The sequence below is a fragment of the Eschrichtius robustus genome, chromosome 7 (assembly GCF_028021215.1).
Source record: "Eschrichtius robustus isolate mEscRob2 chromosome 7, mEscRob2.pri, whole genome shotgun sequence".
Classification (NCBI taxonomy): domain Eukaryota; kingdom Metazoa; phylum Chordata; class Mammalia; order Artiodactyla; family Eschrichtiidae; genus Eschrichtius; species Eschrichtius robustus.
Genome location: NC_090830.1, coordinates 70,838,043 through 70,854,930, shown reverse-complemented (window position 1 = coordinate 70,854,930; position 16,888 = coordinate 70,838,043).

Genomic DNA, 16,888 nt, shown 5'->3' with positions numbered 1-16,888 from the left:
TAATTTGTCTCTAGTAATGCTTCGTTCAATTCTTTCTTCAGCTAAGTCAGAATAATCTCTGTTAAAATCAAATATTGTCTATTTTATGTTTAAAATCCCTTCTTAACTGTAAATGCAGTTTTTGAAAGCACAAGAACTTTAAAATACCTTAAATCTTCCATCCTGGTATAGCTTTTGCTGATATTCAATACTTTACACTTTCTGTTCCATTTTCTGAACACTAACAAACATGGAGGACTCATTGATATAGGGATGCTCACTTGTAACAAAGGACTCAATATTATAGCAGGACCATTTGGAGTTGGTCTTACTACTTTGTTGGATGTCTCCTTGAAACTTGGACATGAATGTCACATACAGAAAATTAGATGATGTGTTGGAACTTCATTGAATTGATATGTAGGAAAGAAATCAGGAGATTCAGAGATGTCTGCATTAGAATGAATAAATATGTAACTGGCTATATCCAGCATCTAACTGTCCCCAGTGGTTAGGGAAGGGAACTCCTTTAACAGGGATAATAAAGAATGCACAGGAAGGAAGCACAGCTCAGTGGTGAATGTCTCATGCGGGCCAGAATTGATGGTTTGTATGCTACCATCAGTGTGATTACGTGATTCTGGAATGACAGAGGCCAGGCGGTAGCGTATTCATCAGAAGAAAGATGGACATAATTATTGTAATGGTCAGACAACACGGTCATTAGGAAACGGTGACACATAGAAGTTGTGACCTCCATCATATTGCCACTCAATTCACTTTTCTGGCCTTTGCAAAAACCAGATGGATAATGGTTAGACCACAATTGACTTAACATAATTTTAGCAGTCGTGGATTGTTCTGTCAGGTTTTTATCTTTACTGGAGCAGAGCAACACAGTCTCTGGCACTTGGTAAGTGGCTATTGATTTTACAAAGCCTTTTCTCAACCCCCATCAGTAGAGCAAGTCTTAAGGAATTCACTTTTACCTGCCAAATTTTATCAGTGTACTTTCACTGTCTTGCCTCCAGGTTATGTTAATTCTCCTGAGTTCTGTCATAATATGGTCCAGTGCATCTAAATTTTAATGCACACTTAAATCCTCTGGAGATGTTGTCAAAATGCAGCTTCTGATTCAGTAGTTTTGGAGAGGGACCTGAGATTTTACATTTCCCACACATTCCCTGATGATAGCAACATTGTTTAGCAAAGATATAGACAGGGATCTTGATCATCTTGACAACTGGGAGAATATCATGCTGGCCCTCTAAATTAGCGATGCTATGCAAATTGAACTTGCTGAGCAAAAACTTTCAAGTGTTATAGATGTGCTAATAAGATAATTGCATGCCAGGAGGTAAAAAATAAACGTTATGGAAATTTAGAGTGCTGCCAACCCAAAATGTTTGCGTTTCTGCGGTTCCAGGCACTTTGTTATCATCTCTGAAGCAAAAGTGAAAATGGTATTATTACACGTCACATCTTAAGAAAATCCACAAAATTTCGTGGTCCTCTTTGGGTTTTAGAGGCACACCCAGTGATTTTAGGAGTACTATTCTGACTCACTTATCAGGTGACTTGGAAGGCTGCTACCCTCAAATGGGCCCTAGAACAAGAGAGGGCTTTACCACAGCTCCAGCTTCCAGAGCAAGCGTTCCTGCAACTTAGGCCGTATGACCCACCTCGGCTCTGGAGGGGTCTTAGGTAGATAAGAATGCTTTGTGGACATCTCTGGTTTATCTCATTAGGAGAGTCTCAGATAGATAGATTTTTGGAGCAAATTCTATGGAGCAAGGCCTACTTTCCTTTTAAAAAGTCAGCTCCTTATATTGTATTGGAATAAATAGAAACAAACAAAGAAAATGAGAACCTGACTGTAGACACTGATTTTCTATGTGACCTGATCTCATTATGAGCCGAGTGTTAATAAAATACACTGAATCATAATGTTACAGAGACGCAGCAGAAATCCATTTTAGATCAAAAGTGAATCTTTCTATGACAACACTAAAAATGGAGGAGTGGTTATAAAAATAATTAAAAATTAAAAGAATAAAAATTACAACCTAAAGAGACAAAAAAAATTCACAAAGAATGAACATATAACTGTATCTTGTTTCTTCATGAAAGAGGGGATTATACTAGATATCTGCCTTCAGCACTAGCAGGAAGTATAAAAGATGCAGGCAGGTGATCAGAACAAGTAGATATGATATAGCACTCTTGTTGAAATATTGCTATTGTTGCACACACACAAATAAGGTGGATACAGAGAGAGACAATGTGGCCTTAAGGGCAGATAACAGTTACAGTACTGCAATTGGAAGAATACCTTGCCCTGGTCCAGCAATAAGGACAGAGGGCTATACCTGAGACTCAGAGATAAGCACAGACCTTTGACTGAGACTAACCTGTTCACAGTTTGGTAATTTCTGGTATCTCGGCAGAAACATTAGGAACTTTTCTATTTCTGAGAGTTTCCTCAACTGAGAACTCTACAGATTAAGATAAAACAACTAGTTCACATCAAAGATCACCAGGCAAAATTGATAGTAAGCTATCTTGTACTAGGCATTAGTAGATATGTTCTAGAGCCCAGAATACTCTGGATGTGTGAACTGTCAGATGCAGATTATTACAAGACACACACATATTAAAAATGTTTAAAGGATTTTCTATCTCATAGATGAGCAAACAATGTTATTCTTTTTGTCTAATCTGTTTTTTAATTTTAATTTTTGTTTAATTTTATTGAAATATAGTTGATTTACAATGTTGTGTTAATTTCTGTTGTACAGCAAAGTGACCCAGTTATACATATATATGCATTCTTTTTCATTTCTTTTCCATTATGGTTTATCACAGGATATTGAATATAGTTCCCTGTGCTATACAGTAAGACTTTGTTGTTTATAATCTGTCTTGAATTAATTTTTCTTAGTGGTGTAAGATAGGGGTCCAGTTTTATTCATTTTTTAAATTTTTATTTTATATTGGAGTATAGTTGATTAACAATGTTGTGTTAGTTTCAGGTGTACAGCAAAATGGTTCAATTATACATATACATGTATCTATTCTTTTTCAAATTCTTTTCCCATCTAGGATATTACAGAGTATTGAGCAGAGTTTCCTGTGCTATACAGTAGGTCCTTGTTCATTATCTATTTTAAATATAACAGTATGTACATGTCAGTCCTGGCAGTCCTGTGGTTAGGACTCAGAGCTTCCCTGCTAGGGCCTGGTTCAACCCCTGGTTGGGAAACTAAGATCCTGCAAGCTGTGCAACACAGCCAAAAAACCAAAAATGCCTCAAACAGTGATATTCTTATTAATGAAGAGAAACATTTTTTATTGAAGTATAGTTGATTTACAATGTTGTGTTAACTTCTGCTATACAGCAAAGTAATCCAGTTATACATATATATATATTTTTTTTAAATATTCTTTTCCATTATGGTTTATCATAGGATATTGAATATAGTTCTCTGTACTATACAGTAAGACCTTGTTGTTTATCTCTTCTATATATAAAAGCTACATCTGCTAACCTAACCTCCCACTCCATCCCTTCCCCAACCCCCTCCTCCTTGGCAATCACCAGTCTGTTCTCTATGTCCATGATTCTGTTTCTGTTTCATAGATAGGTTCGTTTGTGTCATATTTTAAATTCCACATACAAGTGATATCATATGGTATTTGTCTTTCTCTTTCTGACTTACTTCACTTAGTATGATAATCTCTAGTTACATCCATGTTGCTGCAAATGGCATTATTTCATTCTTTTTTATGGCTGAGTAGTATTCCATTGTACATAGGTACCACATCTTCTTTATGCATTCATCTGTAGATGGACATTTAGCTTGTTTCCATGTCTTGGCTATTGTGAATAGTGCTGCTATGAACATAGGGGTGCATGTATCTTTTGGAATTATAGTTTTGTCCAGATATATGCCTAGGAGTAGGATTGCTGGATCATATGGTAATTCTATTTTTAGTTTTCTAAAGAACTTCCATACTGTTTTCCACAGTAGCTGCACCAACATACATTCTCACCAACAGTGTAGGAGGGTTCCCTTTTCTCCACACCCTCTCCAGCATTTGTTATTTGTAGACTTTTTATTGATGGCCATTCTGACTGGTGTGAGGTGATACCTTATTGTAGTTTTGATCTGCATTTCTCTAGTAGTGTGATTAGTGATGTTGAGCATCTTTTCATGTGCCTATTGGCCATCTGTATTTCTTTCAGAGAAATGTCTTTTTAAGTCTTCTGCCCATTTTTGGATTGGGTTGTTTGTTTTTTTTGTTGTTGAGTTGTATGAGCTATTTGTATATTTTGGAAATTAAGCCCTTGTCAGTAATTAAGAGAAACATTTAATAAACACATGAGATGTCTGGAAATGAGAAACATGTTTGTTAAAAATTTTTTTCAAAGAATTAAGAAAAGAATTTTTAAAAAAGAATTTTTAAAAAAGAATTAGGCAGTATGTTAGACTCAGCTAAAGAGAATATTAGTAATCTAAAAGACTGATCATAGCAAACTCCCTAGAAAACATAATATAAAGACAAGAAGATTCACTGACTACTTTATATGCAATACTCTGGTCTTATAAATTTAGTGGACCTGTAATTGGTATTAACAGCTGATGGTGCTAAAATACATTTTGTTTTCTTTTTTCAGAATATTCTTGAATTATTTTCAGTTTTTTATTTCATATTATATTTAGCATGTACTTTTCAAGGTTTTACTTAAAAATACTGATATTATGTTGATTGGGATTTTAAAAATTCATAGATTAATTTGAAGGAAATTGGCATCTTCACAATTTTAAATTACCTTCTTCAGCTAACACAATATGTATTTTCTTTTATACTGGCAATTTTGTTATCTGCTAAATTTGTATATTTTCTTGTAGGTCTTACTAGAGTTTTTACTAATATTATATATTTTTAGTTTGAATAGAGTAAATTAAAAAAAAATTAGATTCTATAATTGCTTACTGCTGAAATGGAAAAACATACATAGATTTTCTTTTTTTCTCATGTATCTTTAATCTGGCCATCCACTCAACAAGCTCATTTACTCATTTTAAAAATGCAGAGCTTCTCTTCACTGACCTTTAGTAATGTAATGGCCTTCTTTGTCTCTTGTTATATTTACTAACCTGTCTGTTTAAAGTATTAATCTTTAGAGGATGTATGTCCATAATTTTCTTTTTTTCCTTTTTAGTTGTCATTTATTTCCTTCCAGAAATTACTGGGGTTCTTATGTTTTAGATTGTTGGAAGGTACACTTATGTCCTGTAGAGATATAGTAGGTTTTCTTAAACCTTATCTTCAAGACACTCATTGTATGTACACCTAAATAGTGAAATACAAAGTTTAATTTGAGAAAAGGTAAATAAAGAAAAATCTATTTTATATAAACATATTATGTTTTGTATATATATATTCCAATGTATAAATTTATTTCTAGCTATCTATATCAATCTATAGCAATCCATATGTAACTTCTGATTTATGCATATGTGTACATATATGTACAAATTTCTTTTTCTTCTTTCTTTTTTTCTACACATACACACACACACACAATTCAATATCTCATAGTAGTCTCTTATCAGAGAGAAAGGGTAATAAGGTAAGGTAAATAACAATTATGGAACACTAATAATCTAAAATAATTTTTCAGAACAACTTAGCAAAATATGTACTTTAAAAGTGCCCAAAAGTTTTTTTAAAAATTTGTGAAATTAAAAGAAACAAAAACTGGAGTAACTATCAAGCTAGGGATTTTACTCTGTGTTTCCTAATACCATTCTTTTCCACCATCCTATTCCACCTCTTAGGGGAGAAGGAAAAAGTGGTTACGAACCAGCTACACCATTTAGCATCACTGGCTTAGGAGAATTCTCAAAGGAAATTTATCCTGCAGAAAATTGAACAGAGACAGAGCACTGGCACAAGAGTCTAAGCCATTTCATCATCCAATGGCTTGTTGCCCTGTGGTGTTCCACCACAGTAGAACTTATATTTACTTTTCAATGTAAATTTTCCCTTCCGGTTGTAGCCATGGGAGATGTGTTCAGGATGTTTTTATATACCAGAGTATTATTAGCTGTCTCAGACACAGGGATAGAATTTCAGAGTAGGGAAATTTTCTTTTCCAGCCATCACACTTCTCAGTAACATTTGTCCTCCACCTCCCTTCCTTCTCTCAATATTTCCAGGATCTCAATAGAAAAACAAATTAACTAATTCATAAATGATAATGGTGAGTCAGGCAAAGATCCTATATTAGGATTACGTGAATTCTGTGTTTGTGAGAGTGTATGTATGTGTGAAAAGATCCTATAAAGCATGGGTATGGCTTCACATTATACTTTAACAACATTAAACTGTATTGTTACCTACCATGCCTTGATCATTGGTTCTTGCCCACTCTCCAAATGCATCATTTCATACAATTTTCACCCCTACTCCTGTATGTATCCATTCTATATATTTTCTATTACTTCCAAAGTAAATATTAAGGTCTTTTCCTTTCCCCAGGTTTGAATGATGTCCCCTTATTACCTATCAGATCTTAATCTAAATATCACCTTGGCAAGGGCAATCTCAACCATCTAATCTAAAGTTCTTCCTGCTAGTTTCAATGCCAGTGCCCTGCTTTTGTTTATTTCTTTGTTTTCCTGAAGGAAATTCTGTATACGCTGTAATATTTTTGTCCATTTGCTTTTACTTGTCTTCCTTATAATGCAAGTGCCATGATACATAGATCTTGTCCATCTTGGATACAGTTGTAATCTTAGAAAGTAACATTGTGCCTAATGCATAGTGGCCCCTAATGAAGATTTGTTGAATTGATAAATTAAAACATAAAATATGGACTTTTCAGTCATTGTGGAAAGGATACTATTTCGTTTCATACTTACTTATCCTCACTCCCTTCAAATTATACTACAAAAGTAACTGTCTAGTCAAAAAGTCAGCCCTTTTTAATTAATTTTGTTTTAGTATGGAGGAAGCAAAAGATGGAAATGCCTTAGCAGCATTTAAGCATTTGCAAAGTTTAACACATAATTCCTGAACAAAACAATCTCTTGAGAGACCTAAATAAACTTGCTGATCGAAAATGAATTTGAATAGTATTAGAAGCATTGTATTTATTCTAAAAAGTTAAAAAAAAAAAAAAGAAGGTTGACATTTTCTAATGTAGATATGTTAATGCCCCAGTTTTCAAGTATAAAATCTTATTTCCCAAATTTGTGCCTGCTCTTGTTAGCCATTTGCCTGGAAACAAATGATTAGTAACTCCAGAATAAAGGATTCTACGGCAAAAACTACCAGGAAATAACATGCTACCTTTATATGCTTTTGTCAAGAAGGCATAAGAAATGATTATACTCATACAATACAGTGGAATTTTTAGGTGGTTTTCTGGAGGTTTTATGCCAAAATTTTAAGGTTTTCCTTCCTTTGATAAATTTAAAGGAAATAGAAATCAACGTTCCCATAAAGGGAGACTGCTTCAATTGACTCGGTATATAGTATTGTGACTAACTTAAGGTTTTAGAAGAAACAAATCAAATAAGAATATTACTGAACATGCAAGCCATCCCATTTATATCTGAAGATATATTTAAGATCATGCTACTAGTTATGACTATGTGGGTCATATAAACATAGACATTTGTCATTTGGTATAGACAGCATTATCTATCTGAACTGATGAGGCTGCAAATACAGATAAATGAAGTTTTAATTACAGGGTTGTGGTTCTTAAACAGAATTTAGCTGTAACCTAGGAAACCACTGACATTTAGATAAGAGAAGTAATAAAGTCTACACTGTAAGAAATAATGGGAGTAAAATTTATTTTAAGAAGAAAAACAGAAGCAGGAAGACAAAGAAATTGCAAATTGCACACAAGCATAAGCAGCCTTTGATCTGGCGTGTGGAAGAGAGAGGATGATTTTAAAAATTAAATTTCCAAAGAAATCTATGTGTTTTATGGATTTTAAAACTAGAGTTTATATTTTGCCCAAACTGTTCTTTCTTGGTTAGGAGAGAAAAGAAGCAACCGTACATTTCTAACACTGACCAAGGATTTGGGTTTGATTCTCAATTCAAGCTCTGTTATTAGTTCTGTTACCTTGAGGATGTGGTTAAATATTTTAAACAACAGTTCTCCCCTATATAAAATATGGATTATAATACATGGTTGGAAAGTTTTCTGGGAAGATTATATGGAAAATATGTTTTAGAAAGTTTTCACACTTTTTTCAAAAGATAATAGATATTAGAATATTACAGAACATTACAGTGTTAAAATATTTTGTTAATGTTCTCAACCTTCTTCCTGAAGTATTGTCAGTGAGTACCTATATATTTTTGGTATCTAGGCCAAGACATATTCTGGAACTGTGTGTATTAAGGACCTCTTGCTGATCTCAGTTCTGAGTATTTGTCTTTTGCATTCTACCCATAGCCTTTCTTATATGACCCTGTGTGTCTTAAGGGGAATTCCTACCTGTATTTCTGGTTTACGTTTTCTACACTGTATATTTGAACATTTTCATAATAAAATGTTAGGTGAAAAATTCACCTTTTAATCCTTCCTACAATTTATAAATTTACCCCATGTATACGTTCAACCTATTTCCCCAGACATAGAGTTTTGTTTTGTTTCATTTCCCTTGCAGTTGAAAAGGAAAGAGCATGATAATAAATACGGTGAGAAATAGAACCATCACAATTCTCATCACTGTGTACTTCCCTGTCACTATATTAAACTACATTTTGTCCAAGCAGTAACCCCGCTGCTTTCTCTAGGATGTATGTGCCCTGAAACGTAAGACTGCACACAATCTTAATACATTACTTATCAGGATTAAAGTTTACTAATAAAGACCTGCTTAAAGACCTTTGACTTTCTCTGCCTACCAATTCAAAGCTATTATTGTCATAAACTCTGTCCAATCTCAACCAGTTTACTCTCTTATAAAATCTGCCTTAAAATTATCTCACCCATATCCTAAAGTACTACAAGTCTTTCCGTTTTCTCCCCACTTTGAGACACTATGTAAGAGTCTGTCAAGGTGGTTTTCTCCCTTACTTCACTAAATCTAATAAACTAAGATTTGCATGATCAATAGTCTTTTTTTTTTCCCCTAGTTTTTTTTTTTTTTTTTGAAGTGTTAGTCATAGACAACAGAATTATGGTAATGAGTTCAGGGAGAAGATTATATTATTAAATTTAATCATCTTCTCAGCAGTGCACCTGAAACTCTCAAGTTCAAGAAGGTGGTAGAAGCTCTAGAAAAGATGTTGATTATTTGGTACACTCCAGAATTAGAATTTTATTTTGTATTTTGGAAATAATCATGCCTATGTGTAAGCCTAGGCTTTAAGAGACATTAGGAATAATCTTGGGAAAGATCTGTACAGTGTGTATGTGTATCACTTTTTATACTTGATTCATAGTAGATGCTCAATAAATAGTAACTTTTTTTTCTTTTTTCTTTTTTTTGGGGGTTAACTCTATTTATTTATTTATTAACATCTTTATTGGAGTATAATTGCTTTACAATGGTGTGTTAGTTTCTGCTTTATAACAAAGTGAATCATAGTTACTTTTATGATGAATATTCCTTTTATGTGTTGATGTCAGCTCTCTCTCTCTCTCTATATATATATATATTTACTGGCAATAAAAGTAATATGAGTGCATGAGTTCACTGAAGGCTATAACTCTATCTCTTCATCATTATCTAACTTTGTTACAGTTAGATAAATAATAAATATTTTGATGATGATTATAGAAATATGCATTTTTTTGTCTGAACATTGATCCCCAAGATCATATTTTATTCAAGCGATTAGTAATGTAGTGCCATTGACTTTCTAAAACATCTAAAGTCCTCTGTTTATTCAGATTTTAAAAATTTTTCCTAAAGTCTTCTTCTGTTCCAGGATTTCATCCAGGAGAGCACATTACATTTAGCTGTCAATCTCCCTAGGCTCCTTTTGGGTGTGACGGTTTCTCAAACTTTCGTTGTTTTTGATGACCTTGTTATTTATCGGTATTCTGGTCACTTATTTTGTAGGATATCTATGGAAATGTGTCTGTTGTTTTCATCATGATTAGACTGGGATTATAAGTTTTCAAAAGGAAGACCGCAGAGTTAAGACATTTCCATCACTTCATAACATGTGTGCCAACTCTCAACATGATTTATTACTGATGATATTGACTTGGATCACCTGGATGGTGCAGTGTTTATAAGATTTCTACACTTGAAAGTTTCTCTTTTTTTCCCCTTTCTGTACTGTACTCTTCGGAAGGAAGTAACTATATTCAGTTCACGTAAGTAGTAGGGAGTTATGTTACTCCTCCTTGAGGGCAGAGTATCAGCATAAATTATTTGCGTATATCAACATGTATATATACATATCTATAGATATTTCTCTGTGTAACCATCTGTGTCTATATTAAGCTAAACATGAGTTCATATTGATTTTTCCCCCTCTAGTCCATTAAGACATGGATCATGCTAACTTCCCTCCCCTTGCTTATCTGGAAACTCACACACTAACAGTGAGAAATAGGCACCCACCATCCACTATATTTACTTAACTGTATAATATGATTTTTCTTCTTTAGTCTAGTGATGTGGAGGGTTACATTCTTTGATTTTCAAATGTACCAGTACTTAGAATAAATCTCAAATGGCTATAGTGTATATTTATTTTTATACATTGTGTGCATTGCTAATTTTTTGAAGATATTTACATTCATTTTTATGACAGATATTGATCTTTGGTTTTCTTTTATACAATGGTTTTATCTAGTTTTGATAATAGGGTAATGCTGGCCTTATAAAATGGGGTATGTTCCCTCTGCTTCTGTTCTCTAGAGGAAATTTTGGAAAATTCATATTATTTCTCCTGGATCTGATTATTTCTAATTTGGAGGTTGTTAATTATTGACTCAAATTTTTGATAGATATTGGCTTGTTCAGATTATCTATTTATCCTTGTGTGAATATTGGTAGTTTGTGTCTTTCAAGTAATTTTTCCACAGATAGGTAGATGAATAAATATAACATTAAAATACTCTAACACAACTGTTTGCATATGAAATATATTAATTTAGATCTAGCTACAATGATCTGTGAATCTCATAGAGTTTGGAGTATAAATAGAACTGGTGACCTTCTAGGGAATTTAATTCTTGTATGTTTAATTATTTAAAGATTTAGTACTAATGAGATGATAATAATAAGATCTTAGTTGAAATGTCACAGTTATCAACCAGCTTTGTGTGAAAGAAAAATAAAATAAACCCATAGGCATAAAATGCCCTCCTAACTTTTTCCAACTACTATAATAAAAAAGAGAGAATAGACCTGCAAGAGTGTGGCTATTACCTGCATAATAGCAATTATTAAAATGGTTATATGCTGACAATGGTGAAAATTATCAGAACATGTATATATGCAGGTGAATCTATCCCATTCACAAATTTATGGAAGAATTGTGCAAGTAGTAGGAAATTATTAGCATCCAGATATCTGCCTAGAAATCATGTCTACGTTGTTCTTCCTTTTCCTTTTCACACAGCAAGCATTTCTTTGTTTATGAATTAATCCAAATTAAGTTGAAAAAGTAAGTAAAATGTAAGCTCAAGCTGTACATTGCACATTTTCTTTTCTAAGTATCCAGTACATAGTACTAATATTTTTTTTAAATGTGGTCTACCTTGATAGTTTAGTGAGTGGTTCATTGAAGTGCTCATTATGGAAGGAGGCAAATTTTAGACATATTTAGCTGGTAAAACTGGCTAGTTGAATGAATGAAGAAATGAAAAAGGATGACTCAAGATGAGTGGGATAATAGTGATTGCCATACATTTTTTTTTTTTTTAATTTTTATTTATTTGTTTATTTATTTATGGCTGTGTTGGGTCTTCGTTTCTGTGCGAGGGCTTTCTCTAGTTGCGGCAAGTGGGGGCCACTCTTCATCGCGGTGCGCGGGCCTCTCACTGTCGCGTCCTCTCTTGTTGCGGAGCACAGGCTCCAGACGCGCAGGCTCAGTAGTTGTGGCTCACGGGCCTAGCTGCTCCGCGACATGTGGGATCTTCCCAGACCAGGGCTCGAACCCGTGTCCCCTGCATTGGCAGGCAGATTCTCAACCACTGCGCCACTAGGGAAGCCCTGCCAAACATTTTGATAGAAAATAAATGAGAAAGGAGCTGATTTGGGGGAGAAAAAAGTAAGCTCAGGGTGAGGTATAATAAGATGGAGGCTCCTATGGGCGTTTAGCTGTGTCTCTTCAACAGAATTTTGAATATACAACATTGAAACTCAAAGAAGAAGTCAGGGCTGTATGGAATAAGGAATGTGCTTTAATGGAGAACTATACAATTGTTTAGATCACACATTTCCTGATTTTCTGATTCTGATTCTATGGAGAGTCTGCATCTTTCATTGTGTATTAGTCTACTTGGACTGAAATAACAAAATACCATAGACCGGATGTCTTAAACAACCTAAATTTATTTTCTCACAGTTCTGGAGACTAGAAGTCCAAGGTCAAGATTTCAGCTGGGTTAGTTTCCGGTAAGAGCTGTCTTTCTGGCTTGGAGACTGCCTCTTTCTTTCTTTTTTTTTTTTTAATTAATTTTTGTTGGCGTATAGTTGATTTACAGTGTTGTATTAGTTTCTGCTGTACAACAAAATGAATCAGTTATACATATACATTTATCCACTGTTTTATAGGTTCTTTTCCCGTGTAGGTCATTACAGAGTATTGAGTAGGGTTCCCTGTGCTATACATCAGGTTCTTATTAGTTATCTATTTTATATATAGTAGTGTATATAAGTCAGTCCTAATCTCCCAGTCTATCCCTCCCACCCCTTTTCTCCCTTGGTAACCATCAGATGGCCTCTTTCTTGCTATGTCCTCACATGTTCTTTCTCAGTACATGCATGTGGAGAAAGAGGGTGCTGTGGTGTTGCTTCTTATAAGGACATTGATCCTATTGGATCACACACCTTTATTACCTCATTTGGCCTTTACTAGTTATCTTTATTGGTTTTGATATCATAGTCTATTTATTTTCTTTACTTATACTGCCTAATTCTAATCAAAATATTTTAATATGAATTTACAAAGGTAAGCAGGTATGATTATTTGACATTTTTGTTATTCAGAAGTTGAAGGTAGACATTGACAAATCCCGACCTATGGTGTCTCAGAACACTCAGCAACTAAGAGAAATTTATCTGCACGGAAAACAGTAGCTTATTAAGGCATATTAAATAGCCTCAGGGTGCATGCATCTGAAGCTATAGCACAAGGAATTGTTCATCCCTCATGTTTTAGCAGCTGTTTAATGAAAAGTGCCAGCTCAGTGTGTAGTTAATCTATCTAATAATTAATACAACAGCAGCCTGGGACCAATGTGGATATAACTCCAAAGTCCTTGTCCATTTGCAAATTAATACAGAGACTTGCTTTTATAGCCAGTTTGTTACTTGAGAAGGAGATGGGGAGATTTAAAATTCTTAATATTAAGGCTTCTATTTGATCACATTTCATTTGAATAGACCACATAAAACAGAATTTAAAAGGATAATGCTTAGGAGTGTAATATAGAAAATTAATCTCCTTATGGTTATTAAGGTACATGTATACCCCTCAAGGCTAAAGGGAGACCAGTATGTTTTCTGTGCACAAAGTAGGCTAATTTAAGAGCAAAGTTCTTTCTAATGTCCTTAATTATATGAATTCCCTTCATTTACCTGTGTCTATAATCTAGTCAAAAGTTGTCTAATATGTGAAAAAGCTGTCAAATTGACTGCTTGATGTTTTTAAAATTCTAATTTAAAGATTTTTTTTCTAACCTTTTAGCTTCTTGGTAATAAACAGTGTAAGATTCTGAGATGCTTTCTAGAAGTCAGTAATTGGAAGTAAATATTAACCGCTAAAAGCACAAAATAATGAACATTGTGAAGGAAAAGTTGGTTTGAGCCAAGAAATATTTTAAGGTTATATAATTAATCATAATTATTCAATTATGATTAATAAACAAGTGTTGCTGAGAATATATCTGAATAAGTCCAAGTCTCTGTACTCAAGACACCCTTTAAAATAATTGTTAATTCATTAAATAATTATAGTTTATGTAATCACTCCTGTGAAAATATATTGTACCCATGAGAAGAGTTTGACTTTTCCTCAAAATGTCAAAGAGATACTATAGGACTAAAAGTTCCATTCCCCAAATAAATAAAAACATGTTCATATAAAATCTTGTACACAAATGTGCATAGACAAATTATTCATAATAACCCCAAATGTCCATCAAATGATACATGGGTAAATACAATGTAATATTGTTCAGCATTAGAAAGAAATGAAGTACTGAAACATGCTATGACATGGATAAACCTTGAAAATATGCTAAGTGAAAGTAGATTAATGATTGCCTAGGGCTATGGAGAGAGTTTGGAGGGGAGGAATGGGAATGGGGAGTTACTGCTAATGGGTACAGGACTTCTTTTTAGGATGATGACAGTATTCTAAAGTCAGATTGTGGTGATGGTTACAAAGTTCTGAAGTATACTAAAAACTATTGAATTCTATACTTTAAATGGTTAATTTGTTTGGTATGTAAATTTATCTCAATAAAGCTCTCAAAAAATGGACATTGAGGTAATTGAATAATTCCATTTATGTAACATATATATTATATTGTATACACATATACAAATCTTAAGTGCTCTTTGAAGTAAAAACAGGAAAATGTTATCTTTGACAATAATAGTTCCCTAGAATAAAAAATAAATAAATTTCTAGAATCATATTTAGTTCCAAAAGTCAAATCTAAATATACTCAATAATGGGATTTTAAACTATTCATATTTTATAAGCAATCACATTTTTCTCATTTTTATTATATTTAATACAAACAAATTCAATAATCAAAAGTAAACACAACATAGAAACATAGCCAGAAATGAAACTTCACACACACAAGCACACACTCACACACACACACACCACACACACACACAGATTGAGGAAGTAACCAGTAAAGGCTTGGAAAATGTGTTCTGAGAAGGTCAGCCAAACATTTCTGGAAAGTGGCTTGATGAAAGAAATGTCTCTACTCGCAGATATAGACAGTGATGATTGAGGTGATAACCTACCTAAAATCTAATTCTGGTTGTTAAATTTACACAGCGAAAATGTGTGGTGATGTAAGGATAAATAAAATCTTGTTACATAAAAGACAGGAGATTACAAATAAAGTTTTTCTTGAACACACACACAAATAAACTATTTGAATAAACCTGACATGGCCTAACTTCCACATAACATAATAAATTATGACACTCAGGAAATTTAACATTCACTAACTACTGTTATCAGATATGCAGTCCTAATTCAGATTTCCACAATTGCTCCCTTAATGTGATACTCAAGAATAAAAGAGTATGTATTTTATTGAAAAAACATTGTTTAGCCCTTCATTTATTTCCAGTTCAAAATTAATTTCCAGCAATTTTCTGTTGCAAGAATCAATCATCTATTGATATTAAGCAGAATAAGATATAAATTATACTCTAAATATGTTGATTAAACCTCAGATAAAATAATTTTTGAGTTTTTTTGGTGTAATATTTATCAACCGATAGACAATGGTGAAATAACTATAGTTTCTGAGAGAATAAAAGGATACCTGTAAATGCAAATTCTCTATTGTGTATTTAAAAGCTAAACTACAAAAAAAAAAAAAAAAGCTAAACTACAAGCATAGTTGTAAATAGTAGTCAAATAATTTCTGCACTCTACATCGTTTTGGGAAAGAGATACACAAGGAAAAAGAAGAAATGAAATAATGAGATAAAGTTAATTGGCTGACCAACAAAAATTTACCCAATTCCTTCATAATGTGACTTCTTTTTTCTTGATAGTCATTGTCATGAAAACTACACTTCAGTTGGTGGACTTACACAAGGTTTACAAACCATATTACACAATATCTTGCCTCCATGACTCGACACCTGTTCCCTTTTCCTGTCTTTGTATCCTTATGGGAATGATCAAGGAGGAAGGGAAAACTGATAATGTGGGAGAGGAGGAATGCTAGAATAGTACACAAAAGAAGATGAGAAGATACAACTTCCACTCCAGAAAGGGAGAAGTTGGCTTTTGACAAAAGAACATTTCATCTACAGCAATGGGAAAGAGGGCACAGTGTAAATGTAGACAGGTCAATAATGACATTGGTGGGATCATGTAGACATTCTCTAGATTGTGTCTATTTTCTGTGAGAAACTGAAGCTGAAGTCATCAGCTGAGAATGTGGAGGGTGGAAGTTATATGGCTGTTTGAGGTGAGATTAGACATTTTGACATAGGAGTCTCTACAGTGAGAAAGTTATTGGCCTGTGGGAAAGTAATAAGATCAACAGAGAGTGCTAAGGGTCCGCCTAAAGTTAGGAATGATTAATTTAATTGAGGTCAGTTGAATAAGTTGTGAGTTTTTTCTTTAATTATATTCAACTGAAAGAGCACAAGTGTGAAGCAGAAAGTATTGGATTTAACTGAGGTTTTGACTGTTGAGTACTAAGAAGAGAGAAAAGAGCAAGACATGAATGCCTGAAAGGAGGTGATTATCCTAATAATCACAGTGGGCCCTGGATCTAACTGGATCAGAGTTGAGAGAACTGAATCATGTCTGGGTGTACTGAGAAGACTAAGAATTAGGATAAATATAGCTGGATTGGAAAGAATGGGAGTAAGTCAAAAGTTAAACTCTCTAGGAATCAAGGAAGTAGTTCTGTGAACTCTTGTCAACTGCATCTCGTGCCTGAGTTTAGAAACTGTTTTGTTGTTGT